Consider the following 18,910-nt stretch of genomic DNA (forward strand, 5'->3'; position numbering starts at 1 on the left):
CTTTCCTTGGAAGACTCCTGCCGCAGGAAGGGTGGCCCATTCCCCTCACTGCGCCATCTTGGTACGTTTGCTTCCAACGCAAAACATGACTAGACTAGAACTCAACATAGCTTCCGGCAACCCCTCCCTTGGTAGAAAGCAGGGCTAGCCCTCTTCTGCCCATCAGGGGGAGAATGGAATGATAAGTTCCATTCTAGCTAAAGATCTTTCTCTCTGCCAAATACACTGCCACCTGAAGGACAACAGCAGTTACATAGCAATATTATGAATGCACAGTGTAGGGGAGGACCTGGAATAAATACACAGATGGCATTAGAGACATTAGCAGGGTATAGGAATGGTAGTGCCCACTCTAAGTTACTACATATAGTGATCATGAGCAGTCTTGACTAACTGCCGGAGAGGGGTTGCAGGAAAATTGCTGGAGGGTGTGAATATGTTAAAAAGTTTGCTATGGGGCCTAGCCTCTTCTATTTATGTTCCTGCTATAGTTCTTCTATGTGAGGCCTCTAACCTCTGCTGACCTGTCTATATTATAAAATACCTGCATTCCCCTTATAATAACACTTCTTGACCTTGATCTTTGTTGACCTGTCCTCTGTCTTTGACACAGTCGACCACTCTCTCCTGTTGCAAACCCTCTCATCTCTCTGCATCACAAAGCTGGCCCTCTCTTGGATCTCCTTGTGTCCCACCAACAGAACTTTCGGCATCACCTAGTCAAGCACCTTCTCCAGTTTTCTATAGGAGTTGAAAGGGTTAGGCTAGTTTTGTCGAGCAAAGGAACAACCTGCTGGAATTTTTTGTGTCCGGCATAGCCGGATACTATCTTTCCCTGCCAGAGCCCATTTGCTTTAAGTGGTTCCGGCAGGGATCTGTCCTGTTTCCAGAATTAGTACTGGGAATCAGCCAGACAAAAACCACAGCTTGCAGCGTTGTTCATCTTGATAAATCCTGGCACTAATGCCAGAAACAGGCCAGATCCCTGCCAGGTCCCATTATAGTCAATGGTGCCTGGTGGTGCTCTGCCCCTTCCCGGCTCTGCCAGATACGATGAACCCGGGCAGGCTGTTCTGCTGCCAGGAGATTTTAGTGCTGGTGTGAAACTAGTCTTATCATGACATGTAGAGCTTTATTGAAAAATCACTATGCTGTACATTTCAATGTGGAATAAGATTTTAACATTTTGCCATTTATAGAGCACAGAAAAAAATAATAATCATAATTACTGAATATATTGAGTAGTGACACAGATAGGAATGCAATTAAAGGCTGAAGATTGCCGACAGAACAAGGACAAAAAGGTGAAGTTGTCCAACTGTGTAATCAAAAACAGTGGAGAGGATGAGAAGTGGACATAAGTAAATGGATGGCGCGGCTAATAATAACATCCTTTAACTATTAATGAGGGTTTTCTGCAATGTCAAGCACAAGTGGAGTCTTTTAATGGGTATTTTCATTCTTTTGTCTTCTTGTCTTCTTCATTACGGCAGAAAAGGTCCTGGTTCTATGCAAATTGGATGCATTTAAATAAGAGTGGGTGGGACTGTATGTCTGTTATATTATATGCGTGTTTCCAAAGTCAGGCAGCAAATGATAATCAGGACGTGTGACTATTCCTCTTCTCACACTCCACCATAATCACGATGACGGGGTTATTAAAATTATTAGCTGAGCTCAGTCTCGCGGTCAATATAGCATTTGTTTTATGTATTTGTTTTAACAAGGAACCTAAAGTTTACCATTTAACCCCTTAATGACCAGGCCTATTTGGGACTTAGGCTTCATGCACATGGCAGCGTATTTTGTTCCTTAAGCAACGGATCTGCAAATTACCTTCCATGTGTAAGGTAATTGCCCACAGATTTTCCATCAAATCTGTGTATTTCCCAGGCTTCTCCATTAATGCAAGCTTGTAATGTGCCAAAGTTGAGGGTACCTGGAGTTATGGCAGGATGCCTGGTTTTGCTGGATCATGTCATCACTTGGAACCCACTTCTGCAGTGTTAGTGGCAGTTTCGTCTTCAGAACAGCCACTTATTTTTCACTTTCTGTCATACATTCAATGAGATCAAAGGTCTCTGATCCCTTTGGGTGGGTGTTCTGAGGATTGTTGGATGTGGTCAAGTGGAAGAGGTTCTCTGGGTGAGCACAGAATGAACTTTCATCAATATTCCTGCTTTCCAAAAGAAAAAAAAATCACTTTCTTCGCCTTGTCCACAGTCCAGTTATGAGGTTTCTTTGTCAATGGCGAGCATGTCTTCTTCATCTTATGGCTCCTTCACAGTTTGTCTAGCCCTGCAGGTACTTCCCAAAGTTGGGGGCAAGTGGTGAAGGCATGGGTATTGACCACATGTGACAACTTGAAATCCCTACTTATCTTTCTCGAGGGTTTATGTTGCTTATTCTTTGAGTTAGTACATCATCCTCTTCTTTTTCTTCCAGAGAATCTTCTCCAGTAAGTTTCTGTTATACATACCTGGGCGTATCTGCAAAGTTTGGTTTGTTATATAATGTTTGTAGAAGTTTCCAGTCACAGCAGCTATAGAGAGGGAGGAAGAAGAAGCAGTTTTCGTATGATCCTCTCCTCTATACTCCAGCTCCATACTCTGGATCCTCAGTCACGGATGTAGCCAGCACCAAAATCAGTGGGATAGCACGCCATACCACCAGTGTAACTCCATCCCACCTTTAAGCTTTAGAAGCTTTGGACATAATTAAACTAAGCCAGTTAGATAAGCTAGTGGAATAACGCATCAGGTTTGACTTTAATGCTGGCTACATCCATACACGATCTCCAGGAGATAAGGCTGTAAGGCTACAGTGAGAGAGTGAGACAGCAAGGTAACCCAGCTTAAGGCCATGCAGATCCTGCTGCTGCAGAGGGATAACAAGTTTAGACACTATATGCAGCCTAGAATAGTGGACCGTGCAGCCATGGTTGTCAGAGCACAGCTATTAGCCAGAGATACCTATAGCAGATATTTAAGCCAGAGTAATCTAAGGGCCAATGCTGTATTTATCTGCTTAGCTCATGCTGGGACATCTGAGATGACTTTGTATTTATTGTATACAAACTACTGCTAAATGTACTACAACGTCAATCCTGCATACAGTAAACAGAGACTCTTGTTAAGTCTGGCCTGGTTTCTGACTTAACACCACTTGCTGACCATTGCATCTTCTACACATGCCCTGCCTATTACTCACATGGACATTAACACCATGGCCACTCCCAAACTACCATCAAGCATAGAGCCCACAGCTACAGGGAGAGCCCCCAGGGAACACAGGGTGACCCTTCTTCACTTCACTGACAGCTTGAGGGAGTATACCGCGACACGTAATTATCAGGGTCATTACCACTCCCATCCTCTGCTCAGGGGCTCGCTGCACATTTCCCAATTAATTTGCATAGTACTGAAGATGCAATTAACAGCATCATCTAAGGCAGGGGTGTCAAACTCAAATTCATCGGGGGCCGCATCAGCAGTTTGGTCACCCTCAAAGGGCCGGTTGTATCTGTAGGACTATGTGTCCACTCTTTATTATCATAAATTATTGTCACTGCATTCAATTATTACTGTTTTTTGTAATAATGTAAGTAATAACTAGCTCTGAAAGCTTGACCTGCAAGCGCTGACTGGGGTCACATAGCATTATACTGATTTATGATGCTATGTAACCCTTACAGTTCTGGAATGTGTTGGATAACACTGACATAATGCTGTCAGTGTTATCCAACACATTCCAGAACTGTAAGGGTTACCGTATTTTTCGCCCTATAAGACGCACCGGCCCATAAGACGCACCTAGGCTTTTGAGGAGGAAAATAAGAAAAAAAAATGTTTTAACCAAAAGGTGTGCTTTTGGTGGGTTTTGAATTGTGGTCTGTGGGTGGCACTGTTATGGGGGATCTGTGGATGGCACTGTTATGGGGGATCTGTGGGTGACGCACATGGGGGATCTGTGGGTGACACTTATGGGGGATCTGTGGGTGACACTTATGGGGATCTGTGGGTGACACTTATGGGGGATCTGTGGGTGACACTTATGGGGGATCTGTGGGTGACACTTATGGGGGATCTGTGGGTGACACTTATGGGGGATCTGTGGGTGGCTCTTATGGGGGATCTGTGGGTGGCTCTTATGGGGGATCTGTGTATGAGAGTTATGGGGGGGATCTGTGGATGACACATATATAGCATCTTATGCTGTGTGTCATCCACAGATCCCCTCCATAAGTGTCCCTGTAGTAGTGAATGACCGTCAATACACGGGCTAGGGACCGGCATCTGCTTTTATAATGACAGCGGGGCCCGTGCAGTGACTATTCTACTACACGGGCCCCGCTCACTGTATAATCGTATCTCTAATAGTTAATGGTTACCGTATGTATATAATCGCATAAGGAGCGCTGTGTATTACCGGTACTTACAACTACAAGCGCTTGTCGAGAGGAGGCAGGAGGCAGGCCGGGAGGACAGGCGCTGGCAGCGCGAGTCATACGTCATGCGCCCACGCCGCCTGCTTCATTCATAAAGTGGGCGGCGCAGGCGCGTGACGTATGACTCACACACTGCCAGCGCCCGTCCTCCCAGCCTGCCTCCTCCCTCCTCTCGACAAGCGCTTGTAGTTGTAAGTACTGGTAATACACAGCGCTCCTTATGCGATTTATTATCACTTCCTGCAGGGTCCGCCTGCAGGAAGTGATAATAAAAGGTGAAGGCTGGCAGCCGGCGGCGGCTACGTGGGCCACATGACGGCCACACCCGTGATCTAAGGGTTGAAATGGAAGGGATCAAAGGTATCTCCAAGCCAGACCACTGCAGCAGAAGCTCTAACATGCACCATTTCTAATACCATTGTCTTCTTATGAGTCACAGGGGCCTTTGGGCTCCTTCTGGCATCAAGGGCCAGTTGTGACTGCTGCAGCGTTACGGCCCTGTGATCACAGTATATGCAGTATAATTGTTGCTATATGTTTTAATTGGTGATATATTGTATGATTCTCTGTTCTTATGCTAGTCTATTGTAATTTACTTGAAATGATGGTATAATGACAGCATGCAAAATATGTTCCTGCACTGCTGCCATTTCAGAAATGCATCACAGACTTGTCAGCAGTCATAAAAACAAGATAACGAGGTCTTAAATTAGCACAGTAAGTAATTTCAGTCAGTCATCAGCCAATGCAAATTCTTTCTATAATAACATTAGCCAATACACAGTATCATGGTAAGACCTCCGAGTAAGTGTGTGATTGATGACTTGTCAAGACCTGGGAGATCTACCAAGAAAGGGATTGTAATACTAATGAAAATGACTATCGTGCTTCTGTTTTTGCTGTTCTGTGTTTTACTTCACCCTTCTATGCTTCTTATGCTTATTAGATATAGGTGAAATTAAAGGGGCAATAAAATAGTAATATACATATTTATTAATGTTAAAGGGGTTGTCCCAAAATAACAACTATCTTGTGGGGACCTGACCACTGGGTTCCATACTGATTATGACCATTTGAATGGAGCAGAGGTTGGGCATGTGCACTGCTGCTCCATATAAAACCTATGGGATCTAGTGTCTCACAATACAAATTTAATACATTATTGCAACATTGTAGCAAAACCCTTCACAGCTGCATCTCACGTCACGACCACCGGGTGGCCACCTATAGACACACAAAGAACTCCCGACAGAGTATCACAAAATCATAGTCATCTCGCCACACTCCACTCGTGTCATGTCCAGCCATGAGGAAAGGTAACCATGCATGTTACTCTTGTGCACACTAGCGTTGAGCGAATCGAACTCCACAAAGTGGAATTCGATCCGAACTTCATGGAAAATTTGATTCACTGCAAAACCGAATTTCCTTGTGCTTTGTGGTGGCGAATTGATTTTCCCTGAATGGCAGTAAAAAATAAATAAAAAATCATACTTACCTCATCCATTTTGGGGCAAAGGGCTGGCCACCACCATCTTGATTGAAGATCTTGCAAAAAATCCCATGTGCCGTGACGTATGATGTCAACACGCAGGCTGACATGATCACGGGCCGCGCGAGATGTTTCGCTAAATCTTCAATCAAAATGTTAAACTGTAATATTAATGTCAGATGATCAGCTATGACTGCGGCATCTGGTGTGTATAATAATGCAATCATTGTTCACCGTCATTACACCCACTACTTACAAAGACATTCGCTTTGTGATGAAGTAATTAATCACAAAGCAAATTTGTCAAATTCGGCAAAGCAGATGAATAGAATTTTTCAATACTTCGCTCATTGCTAGTGCACACTAGTGTTGATCGAGCACCAAAATGCTCGGGTCCACTGGTGCTCGAGTAGAACACTTTGGGATGCACAGATGCTCTACCGAGCACCAGAGCACAATGGAAGTCAATGGGAGGACCAGAACATTAAACCAGGCACCCCCTGCTCTGAAGAGGGGAGGGTGTCTGGTTCACAGGAAAAGGTCAGAAATTGATGGGAACACCACTGAAATGGTTCGGGAACAGCATGGGGAGGATGTCTGGATGCATCTTGGACTCCCAGGTCGCTGCTGGGAACGATGTTGTCCGAGTAGTATGCCACTTTTACAGACAAAGCCGAAGATAAATTCTATTTTAGAGCAAAAATTGTTAGGAAACATTCTTTTCTGTATATTTACTTGTACATAAAGTGCAAGTGCTGCCAAAAATTACAAGGAAGAGGCACTCCGATACAACCTGTATATCACATAAAGGAGGGCCTCATTCACATTGTGGTGCAATTGTTCAGGTAGTGGGACTCCTACACTCATAAAGCCTATGCACTAAGGGAAAGGGCTGCCAAAAATTACAAGAAAACGGCATCCAGTACACCCTTTATTACACATAAAGGAGGGCATCATACACACTCTTGAAAAAATATGATTGATAGCCTGCTGGTAGCCCTCAAAAACATTAGGATCAAGGGCCTGCTGGTGACCCTCTAAACATTAGGGGCGAGGGCCTGCTGCTGATTTGATCATCTAAAACATTAGGGGAGAGGGCAAGCTGCTGATTTGAATATCTAAAACATTAGGGGCGAGGGCTTGCTGCTGATCACACCATCTAAAACATTATGGGTGAGGTCCTACTGCTGATCTTGCAGCGTCCCACTACTGTACGTGGGCACTGCAAAAGATTTTTGTGTCATATATTATATCATCCTGTATTTCATTCTTATGTAGAATCCCTGTTACCAGGCTGTTGGGTGCATTTCACAGATTTCACCACTAGATGGGGATAGCACCACAGTATTTATAACACAGTTAAGGCCTTAGGTAGCGGAGGAGTAGGAGTTGAAGTAGTGAGAGTGCAGTTGCTAGCTGTGTCTAGTGTAAGTCAGTCCAAGTGAGAAGGAGTGGATAAAGTTCCAAAGGACAATCAACATTTTACCAGACTTTAAGGACCTTTGGATTCAAGGTGAAGGATCCATTAGCTTCCGGCAGCCTCACCATTAACAATCTGGAAAACAAGGACCAGCTCAGGACTAAATGCTTGTGAGTACATAACTTCCTACCATAAATTTCTTTAGACTTGCAGACCACTTTGTTACGACTAAGGAGAAGGTCCGAAACGCGTAAACAGCTTGTTTGTGATGCTGTCCCGCATATGATGTGATTGAATAAAGAGGAAGATTTTATGGGAAGAAAAAATAGGTGCCGGAATCGTTTTTTCTATTTCACATAACTTCCTACCATAGCCTGAGACATAACCACATGTACAGCCTGATACTGGGATTTACCACATTCAACTTACATGTTCATACAAGACTGTTTTATAACTGGATGTAAAATTGTTGACAAGACCCTGGTCACAGTAAAGTTCTGAGTTGGATTGAAACCCTGCCTCATTCTTCTATCTCCATACTTCAACCACTCTCATAATTTTGCACCATCAAGGTGCTGGCGTCACAACATTACCTAAGTCAGGGGCCCAGCTGCACAAGCACTCAGAAAACCAATCACCATCAAGGGCTTGATCACCTTGATCACCACCTGGCCGGTGTCCCCTGTCATAGAATGTGCCCTGGAGAACTAAGTGCTGTTCTCCCCTTCACTGCACTGCTGGCCCAGGGAGGCAACTGCTAACTGGGAGTACCCGATGAACTGTTGTACCCTTCGGCCCACAGCAAACCTCGCGTGTACTCCCCTGTAGACCGGCATGTTGCAATCTGACCATCTAAAACATTAGAGACAAGGGCCTGCTCCTGATCTGTCAATCTATAGCATTATGGGTGAGGCCCTGCTGGTGACCCTCTAAAACATTAGGGGTGAGGGTCTGCTGCTGAGCTGACTCTCTAAAACATTAGGGGTGAGGGTCTGCTGCTGAGCTGACCCTCTAAAACATTAGGGGCGAGGGACTGCTGCTGATATGACCATCTAAAACATTATGAGCGAGGGCCTGCTGGTGACCCTCTAAAACATTAGGGGGAGGGTCTGCTGCTGAACTGACCCTTTAAAACATTAGGGGTGAGGGCATGCTGCTTATCTGACCATCTAAAACATTAGATGCGAGGGACTGCTACTGATCTGACCATCTAAAATATTAGGGGAGAGGGACTGCTGCTGATCTGACCATCTAAAACATTATGGGTGAGGGCCTGCTGGTGACCCTCTAAAACATTAGGGGTGAGGGTCTGCTGCTGAGCTGACCCTCTAAAACATTAGGAGCGAGGGCAGCCTAATAAGCATGTTGATATGATGGAGGAGGACGAGAATAGGAAGATTGAACCATATACCCTTTTAAGTGGTGGAAGGGATGCATGGGAATACAGTGTATTCAATACACCATAAAAGACACATTTAAAGTGCCTATATTTTCAGCCGCTTTTCTCTGGTGAAGTAGAGAAGAATCAACCGGTCAGCATTTTCAGTTAACAGGTGGATGCGCTTATTAGTTATTATGCCCCCAGCAGCACTAAATACCCACTCTGACAAAACGCTTATGGCAGGGCATGCCAGCACCTCCAAGGCATAGAGCGCCAGTTCATGCCAAGTGTCCAGCTTGGACACCAAATAGTTGTAAGGCACAGACGGATCACTGAGGATGCTGACACAGTCTGCTACATAATCCTTCACCATCCAAAACTTTTCCCTCCTTGTGACACTAGGCCGCGCATCAGAGTGAGGGTGCTGGTGGGGTGTCATGAAACTGTCCCAGGCCTTGGAGAGTGTTACCCTGCCTCTGTTGGAACTGCTGTGTGTTCCCCTTGTTGCCCAAGGAACTATGTACTCTGCCGCCAGCGTAGTCAGCTGGAAATTTTTGGAGCAATTTTCCACAGGGACCTTCTTGTATTGCACCATTTTGCTAGCCCACTCTAGCACAGGAATGAGAGATGAGAAGTTGTCTTTGTAGCAGGGGTCGAGAAGGGTGAACAACCAGTAATCGGTGTTGGCCAAAATGCGTATAACGCGAGAAAGGCAACATAACATAAAGTCAGCCATGTGTGCCAGAGTACCAACAGACAAGACTTTGCAGTCCTCATCAGGAGGATGACTCTCAATCTCCTCACATTCTTCCTCCTCTTCGGCCCATCCACGCTGAACAGATGGAATAAACCTGCAATGGATACTACCCTCTGTAGCGGAGGAAACCGTCTCCTGCTCATCCTCCTCCTCCAATTTGCGCTAAAAAGACAAACTGAGGGTGTTCTGGCTATCACCCTGTGTACGGTCTTACTCCATTACTCTGCCGCTAGCGTAGTCAGCTGTAAATTTTTGGAGTAATTTTTCCACAAGGACCTTCTGGTATTGCACCATTTTGCTAGTGCTCTCCAGCACAGGAATGAGAGATGAGAAGTTCTCTTTGTAGCGGGGGTCGAGAAGGGTGAACAACCAGTAATCGGTGTTGGCCAAAATGCGTATAACGCGATGGTCACAGGAAAGGCAGCATAACATAAAGTCAGCAATGTGTGCCAGAGTACCAACAGACAAGACTTCGCTGTCCTCATCAGGAGGATGACTTTCAATCTCCTCACATTCTTCCTCCTCTTTGGCCCATCCATGCTGAACAGATGGAATAAACCTGCTACCCTTTGTAGCGGAGGAAACCGTCTCCTGCTCATCCTCCTCATCATCCAATTTTCACTGAAAAGACCAACTGAGGGTGGTCTGGCTATCACCCTGTGTACGGTCTTACCCCATTTCCACATGCAAAAAGTCCACCTTTATTGTAAGCAGCTAGCATTTCAGTATACACAGAAGTGGGATAATTATGCTGACAATAGCGGCATCGCCGCTCACCATTTGTGTTGATTCCTCAAAGTTGCGTAAAACCTCACAGAGGTCAGACATCAATGCCCACTCGCCGCTTATGAAGAGCGGAAGCTGACTGGAAAGGCGATGCCCATGTTGCAGCTGGTATTCCACTACTGCCCTCTGCTGCCCACAAAGCCTGGCCAACGTGTGGAACATGGAAGAGAGACTCTCCATACTGCTGGGGGAAGTGGAGAACACAGTGGCCACAGCAGCACAATATATTACTGCCTGCCATGGACTGAGAGGAGCCTGATATACCATGGACTCATTTATTCCCACCCTGGATGTGTCCCCACCCCCAACCCTATCCAATTATTTCCCACTTGCTTTGGCAATGCTAAAAATGTATTTAGTCCTGACAATAAATCTGATTTGATTTGATTAGATAGATAGATAGATAGATAGATAGATAGATAGATAGATAGATATGTGGAAATGTAGATAGATAGAGTTTAACTAAAAATGGCATTAGTATTGATTTCAATTGGAAGAGTTACATTGTAAAGTGTTCCCTCTGTTCACAGGGTTGTACAGAAAATCCATTGGATAAATAAGTTCCCTGTGGCATTGGCCTTACTGTGTACTGAGCTCCTCTGGGGCAGAGATGTAAAGGAGCGCACATGCTGTACAGATAAAGGCTGCAGGGAGCTGAGCACGGCAAGCGATGAAGAAGCCGGAGAACCTGAGTGCAGCATCTCTGTGAGTCAGCATCTTATTCCGCACACATAATGGGAGATGACTGCGCCGTTCTCCCCAGCCATAACCTGTCAGCTTGCTGCACCATCAGCGGCTAGTCATGCAGCACAGGAGAAGCAGGCCACATATGCCAATTTCCTCTCACTTGGCAACACTTTTCTGAGCCACTCGAGGAGGCATTTCAGACCTATAGCTTGCTCCTCAGCATAAGTGAGTTTATCCACAGTTCAGCGGATGTCTGGGGAAAATAAAAGGCCAACAGTGATATGATTGCTTTTTCAATAATACCGTATATCTTCCATCATGCTTAACTCCAGAAGAAATCAATGTCCGGCTCTTTATTTAATAACTAGATGCCATGATGTGGATCCACTAAAACCAGTGGAGGCAGACGTTATGGGGGGCACCACTTTGTGAGGTTGGTCAGTAATAGAATAAATTACCAAACTGAGATTTGTCATTTAATCTATTGCCACAATTTCCTAGTTGCTGTCAAATCAGAAAAATTGATATTGGAAAATCAATTTTCAAATATCCGATTAGTGATTTCTGATCTAGGCTAGTTTCACACTGTTGCGGCAGACGGTTCCAGCAGAGGCGCAGCCTGTGGAAATACAACGTATCCGACATAGCCCGTTGACTATCCGACCTGCTTTCAACCATTTGTCCAGCTGAATGCTGGCACGAATGCCAGAAACAGGCTAGATCCCTGCCGAGTCCCATTATAGTCAATGGACTACAGCAGGGTCCGGTAGTGTTAGGCTATGCCTCTGCCGGAACAACCTGCTGGAAGAATTTACAGATAGTGTGAAACTAGCCTGAACAGAGGGACTATGATGTAGACAGTTAATGAGCAATATGTAATACCTCATTTTCCCTGTGGGGGCACTGAAGGAGAATCATGCACTTGCTATTGGGTTCCCTTAGAGAATACAGACAAAGCTATAAGGGATGCAGCTGCACATGGATATGTGATCTTCCATCATATATTATTTGACGTATTATTGATGACATTTTGGGGTATTATCTAACATTAGTGTTGAGCGAATCGAAGCTAAACAAATTGAATTTGATTCCTCCACAAAGCTGAATTTCCTGGCGCTCTGTGGCAATTTTTGGTGGTCAATTTTCTTCTGAAACGACAGTAAAAACAAAACAATACATACTCATCTAATCTATTTGCTCTCTGAGGTTCTGTCGCGGCCATCTTGATTGAAATAAATGCATTTTCTTCAATCAATAATGGGTGAGGCCTTAATGCCTCTGGCAGATGCTGCGGTCAGCATTAAACGCGGCATCTGAGGGGTTTAATAACGGGGGCGGGGTGAGGTGGGTTGGCGCAATTGCCAATCCTAGTCATTGCGCTCGCTACATACAATAGAATGCAAATCCTGACAAATCAAATTTCTTTGTGAACCTTGTGAAATTAGTTTTTATCTCATTTATGAGACCATTGCCATAAATTAAAGGGGTTGTGCTGTCCAAAGATGTTGTTGACCTATCCTCAGGATGGGTGGGGGTCCTACTCCCGGATAACCAACCGATCAGCTGTTTGAAGAGGTAGCAGAGCAGATTGCAGCTTCTGCTTCAAAATTACCTACTCGTCGTCTCCGTTGTAGCATAGGTACAGTGTAAATACAACTGTTCATCCTATTCAAGTAAATTCACATTTACTTAGCTTAGCAAACAGTTTATCGTCCCTCAATTTCTGGAGGACCTTTGTCACATGTATAACAAGAGAAGACCAGTCAGAGGAAAATGACGAAATATTGTTGAAATACACTACAAAAACCTGACCTACGAACTCTCAGAAAATATCATTTATGAGATTTTGAAACAGCTGGGGCATTACACAGGCCAAAGGGCATCACAAGACATAAAAAATACCCTTTGGGAGTATTGAACGCTCTTTTCCATTCATCCCTCTCCCATATTCTAATCAAATTGTAGGTTCCTCTAAGTTCAATTTTAATAAACCACTGAGCCCCAACAATTTGATTGAACAGATCAGGAATGGGAGGAAGGGGGTACTAATTTCTGACTGTGATTTTCTTAAGTTCTCTGTACAGGGGCGCAATCCACCGTCTATTTACTCACATAAAAGAATCCAGCTCCCATGGGAGACACAGACGGCTGAATATGCCCTTTTTTCAGACCCAGAAAAATTAAAGATTCGCCCTTTGGGAAGTTTAGCACCAGGGACAAGTTTAATGGCGCAATCATATTCACAATGAGAGAGGAAGACTTCAGAGGCCTCTTTGGAAAACAGATCCTGAAAGTCCTTAATGAACTCAAGTAGTGGTCCTCCCTCTAGTTCAAGACCAGAGATTTGGATAGATAAGCAATGATTACAGCATGTAGGACCCCATTTTATTAATTCCCCAGAACTCCAATTAAAGACAGGACTATGCGGCGTCAACCAGCTTAATCCCAAAATGACATCAGAAGACACATTTTTCATGACATGTAATGAACACTTTTCCGAATGAATAGACCTGATCTTCATAACCAATTGAAGGGTTTTATGCTCAATAAACCCTCTGGCTAAGGAAGTAGTATCCACCCCAGAAACTGGAATGGGTTCAGGTAGTTTACATACTACTGATTACTACTAAATTAGCTGCAGCCCCCGAATCTACAAAAGCTAAAACAGAAACAGACCTTCCAACAGGCAGTAGAATCCTATCAATCTTTTTGGGAAATATCTATGCATCTAAGTGACTTCCCCTATTATCACTCGGCCTAAAAAGACAGGATTGCAGTTGATTTGCCGGAACATCGAAGTAGAAGCAAAGGCCCTTCTTTAGGCGGTGTTCCTTCTATTTCTAAGAACACATGGTACTTACTTGTATTGGCTCCTTGGACTCCACTGACGCCTTGGACACAGAGGCTTGAGGAACAGAGGGAAAAGAAGAAGGATGGACAAGGGCAGATCTTTCCCGCTTACATTCCCTAAGACGTCTGTCAAGTCGAATAGCTAAAGACATAGTCTCGTCTAGAGACCCTGAAGTAGGATGTCTAACTAAGAGGTCTTTCAGAGTGTCCGAAAGACCCAGTCTAAACTGTGACCTAAGGGCCAGATCAATCCAGACAGAGGTAGTACACCACTTACTGAATTTAGAGCAATAATCTTTCACTGGTTGTCTGCCTTGACATTAGGAAAGAAGCTGATTTTCAGAGTAAGCTGCCCTGTCTGGCTCATCCTACAGGAGGCCGAGAGTGAAAAAGTGAACAACCAACAAAAAATAGTTCAGGAGAGTTGGGTGATAGTGAGAATGTCCGCTCCTGAATGTCCCCTGAAGCAGATACATAATGATTCCTACTCTCTGCATTTCCGTACCCAATGAGTGTGGCCTAAGATGAAAATAAAGTTTATAGCTCTCACGAAAGGATACAAAATGTTTACAGTCACCAGAGAAGCCGTCAAAGAGCTTAATCGTAAACTCTACTGGTGATGGAGTTGTAGAAACGGGGGGCTGGTCTGGCAGACTCTTGCTGTTAGACTCTCTCTGCTAGATCCTGAACCAATTGGGCAATACCCTTCATCTGATTGGCCAACGTTGCCATGGCATCCATTCCTGTGCAGGTCACCTAGAAAAATATTGTTTTGGCCCAGTGATAATGTAAAGCCTGAAGGTAGGAAGAGACAGGGACAGTGAGCCCTAACCTAGAACCCAGCCTGCTTTCCCTACCTACTTGCAGAATAAGCCCTACTTGGCAGTACCGCAACTGGACGACGGTCCCTACTCCCTATAATTGCAAAGACGGACAAACACCAAATGACAAAAAACACAAAAGCAGAGTTGTACAGCAATAAGTTAGAACCAGACAGGCTACACAGTACCAAATGAGAGACAGAGCGTGGTCAGAAGACATGCCAAGGGCAGCAGCACAGAGGAATAAGTACATAAATGCAGGAACAGGGAACAAGTCACCTAGCTAGTGAGCCAAACAACACTATCACTGTCAATGGTGTATGGCCAAGAAGGAATTTAAATAAAGGACCAAGTCCCTGGATCAGCAACTGATAGGTCAATTGACTCAACGCTCCATTAGGTAGAAACACTACTACACAGTAATAGAGCAGCTGGGTTAATCAACCCACTGCTAATCTCCCCCAGCACACACCCAATGCGGGGAGAAACAGAGCATTGCATCCTGTTACTAAAGATCCAGTCACAACATCAGGGGGCATGGCTCAGCAGCATGTCTCTCCCAGTGTGACCATGCTGAGGCTGTATTTATTACACTATCAAGCAAAAGGTCAGGGCTGGCAGAATTCATGCCATATGATAATCTAAGCATCCAAAATCAAAGAAAAAAGGAAACTAACAAACCTATTGAGTACTGAAAGTGACGATGACTGTTTGTTGCTGAACTGGAGTCAGTGAGCAAAGATAACAAGACTAAGATTTATTTTCAGTAGAAATGGGCATAGTCATTGAGTGTGACACATATGCCATAAAACAGACACACACTACAACATTGTGAATACAGGTAATATAAGAAGGAAATGTATGTCTCCAATATGGCCGCCCCAGAGAAGTTTAAAAAATAAACATTTTCAATAGAAGAAATGCTTTATTTCTCTTCTATAGACATTTATTTAGTGATATTTAATGAAACCAAAATCAAATTCATGAAGCATCGGATTAGAGACCAGCCACAGGTTCTAGACATCTGTAAATACATAAGACTGATATATGCTATTTAAGTAAAATATAAAATTATTCACATCATTTCCTCTTATAACTTGAGAATAAGAGGAGGAGGTTGCTTAGCAAGACAGAGTATTATTGTGGGATAATGATGAGCCAAAGACTAAGGACTAGAGCACAATCACTATTATTTCCAGCATAATGTAGGATTTGGCCATGACTGAAGACACTGTTATTATTTCCTCCCATATAGCCTCCCTTTCACATAATTAACATGTTTCAGTGTTTACTAATTAGCAGTTACTGTTTCCAGTAAGGATTCAATTCATGGGCATGATTATCATTGAAAGCGAAGTTGCAAATCACCACCACCACCACTACATACATCAGTCTACATGGGAAACAAAAGGTTACAAGAGTCAAGAGTACTCCACTAAACTGAAGTGCTGAAAATGATGAGGAGCTTTCTGTGTAATTGAATACATTGCCATTTGCCATAGACCGGTTAATGTGCCCATGCTGACCCCGTTCACCTCTGAAAAAACCTGCAATGTCAAATGAGCATCAGAATTGGACCATGGAGCAATGAAAGAAGATGACCTTGTCTTATAAATCATTTCTCCTTTGGCAATGTGGACAGCTGGGTGCATGTTACCAGGATGTGCTTTGGGAAGAAGACATGCCAACGAAGGTAGTGTTATGCTTTGGACAATGTTCTGCTGGAAAACTTTGGGTCCTGGCATTCATGTGGATGTGACAGATACTACCTACCCAAATATTGTAACCCCATTTATGGAAACGCCATTTCCTAACTGCAGTGGCATTTTTCAGCAGGATAATGTCCCAGTCACACTGTACAAATTGTTCAGGAATGGTGCGAGGAATATGATGAAGAGTTCGAGATACTGACTTTGCCTCCCACTTTCCAAATCTTAATCATAGTAAGCATCTATGAAATGTTCTAAAAAAAACCCACATATGATTAATGAAGACCGCATTCAACAACTTACAGGACTTAAATGATCTGGTGCCAGGTACCACAAGACACCTTCAAAAGTCTTGTGGAGTCCATGTCTTAATGTTCAGAGCTGTTTTAGTGGCCGTGGGGGACCGACACCTAACTACAAAACAGTATAACAAAGCAAATGATTGACACACTTTCAAATTTTAAGAAAACATGTATGTCTTCTGTATGAATCCAGATTGTATATGGCAATCTCCACTAAAGTCTATGGGAAGTATGCCAAGCCAATAACCAGACTTCTAAGGAGAGAGACATACAGATGCATGGGATTACCGCACAGCCGTCAATGAAACTCTATTTTACAGAGAGGTGGGAGTCCCACAGGTGAACAAATCATACAATACCCCAAAATTTCTACTTTCACGGGTATAATAAGAAAATGCTGGATGGAGAAAATATGGCCTGGTAAGGGAGGTTGGATGGTGGAGGTCCCCTAAATTGTTAAAGAGGTGTGAGCCATGGTGGTATGGCCTCTAAATAATCCAGCCTTACTCTACTATCCAACCTTTTCTTTTATCTTGGCTCAACATATCCAAAATGTGTAGCATGAAATGACCAGCTTAAAAAAGAAAACATATCACAATATTCTATCATGAGATGTCTATCTTATATCCATCTATGTGTTGCCGCCAAGTAGTTGAGTTAAGAAATGCAGCCCATCAAGTTTTTTGTTACCATATTGTAAAATAGTATTGAATTTATTTTAGGAGATATGGGAGTCCTTAAAGCGAAACTGAGTTTTCAAATAAAGTTTGTATAATAGCTGTGCTTCTATATTCAATCATAACGGTAAAGGAATAGGTCTTTTTTGGGGCTTCCCTAATGTCGTTTTCAGCCTAATTATTCTGTTTTAGCTGCACAGCTAGATGCATTTATCTCACAAGCACGGAGCATCTCCTTTCTGTGGAATCTGCCAGTGCTTTACTGCTTTGATGTCCTTTTCCTTACTTCCCACTATGTTCCTTTTCAGATCCTGGGCTTATAGAGCTGAAAAGGAGGGCAGAATCACACATACAGAATGGCAGGATGTTCCTGTGAATTCAGAAGTAGTGTAGAAGCAGTTATTTCATCAGGCTCAGGATCTTAGCTAGCTCTGACACACCCTCACTTCCTCTCTGCAGTCTTCTATGTCTCTTTTACTAGGGATTGATCTTGCTTGACAACAGACAGAGGACTGCAAATTAGGTAGAAGTGAGACCCCTAGTGGTCATTATTTTACAGCTTTTTTTCAGGTGGATGCAGGCAGATTTTTTTAAATAAAATTATTTAGAAATTCGCTGTTTACACAATTTTCTATGAAATTAAATTAGTGTGAAAGTACAGTGACTCTTTAACCAAATTCATGAAAAGGTAATGTTGGACATATCTCTATATTACAGAGCCTATATCCTTGTTTATCCTGATCTAACTGGTTCTTGACTGCCATATAAGAGCTTAATTGTAGACTAATTCCTATATAGACAGAACTGTATGAGAATGGAAATAAGGAAATGTAATCTGGGTGAGAACCCCCAAAAAATGTAAATGTAATGAAAGTCATTTTTGGGGCGAAGGATATAGATCATATCCTTCGCTCAAAAATGACTTTCATTACATTTACATTTTACAATCTTATATCTAACATATATTCTGGTTACTCAATAAACTGGTTTTCCGAGGAGACAATGGAAAAAAAATGCTATAAAGAAAACAATCAGTAATAAAGGATATGATTAGAGTTGAGCGAACACCTGGATGTTCGGGTTCGAGAAGTTCGGCCGAACATCCCGGAAATGTTCGGGTTCGGGATCCGAACCCGATCCGAACTTCGTCCCGAACCCGAACCCCATTGAAGTCAATGGGGACCCGAACTTTTCGGCACTAAAAAGGCTGTAAAACAGCCCAGGAAAGAGCTAGAGGGCTGCAAAAGGCAGCAACATGTAGGTAAATCCCCTGCAAACAAATGTGGATAGGGAAATGAATTAAATTAAAAATTAAATAAATAAAAATTAACCAAAATCAATTGGAGAGAGGTTCCATAGCAGAGAATCTGGCTTCCCGTCACCCACCACTGGAACAGTCCATTCTCAGATATTTAGGCCCCGGCACCCAGGCAGAGGAGAGAGGTCCCGTAACAGAGAATCTGTCTTCATGTCAGCAGAGAATTAGTCTGCATGTCATAGCAGAGAATGAGGCTTCACGTCAGCCACCACTGCAACAGTCCATTGGCATATATTTAGGCCCAGCACCCAGGCAGAGGAGGG

The sequence above is a fragment of the Bufo gargarizans genome, chromosome 4 (genome assembly GCF_014858855.1).
Source record: "Bufo gargarizans isolate SCDJY-AF-19 chromosome 4, ASM1485885v1, whole genome shotgun sequence".
Classification (NCBI taxonomy): domain Eukaryota; kingdom Metazoa; phylum Chordata; class Amphibia; order Anura; family Bufonidae; genus Bufo; species Bufo gargarizans.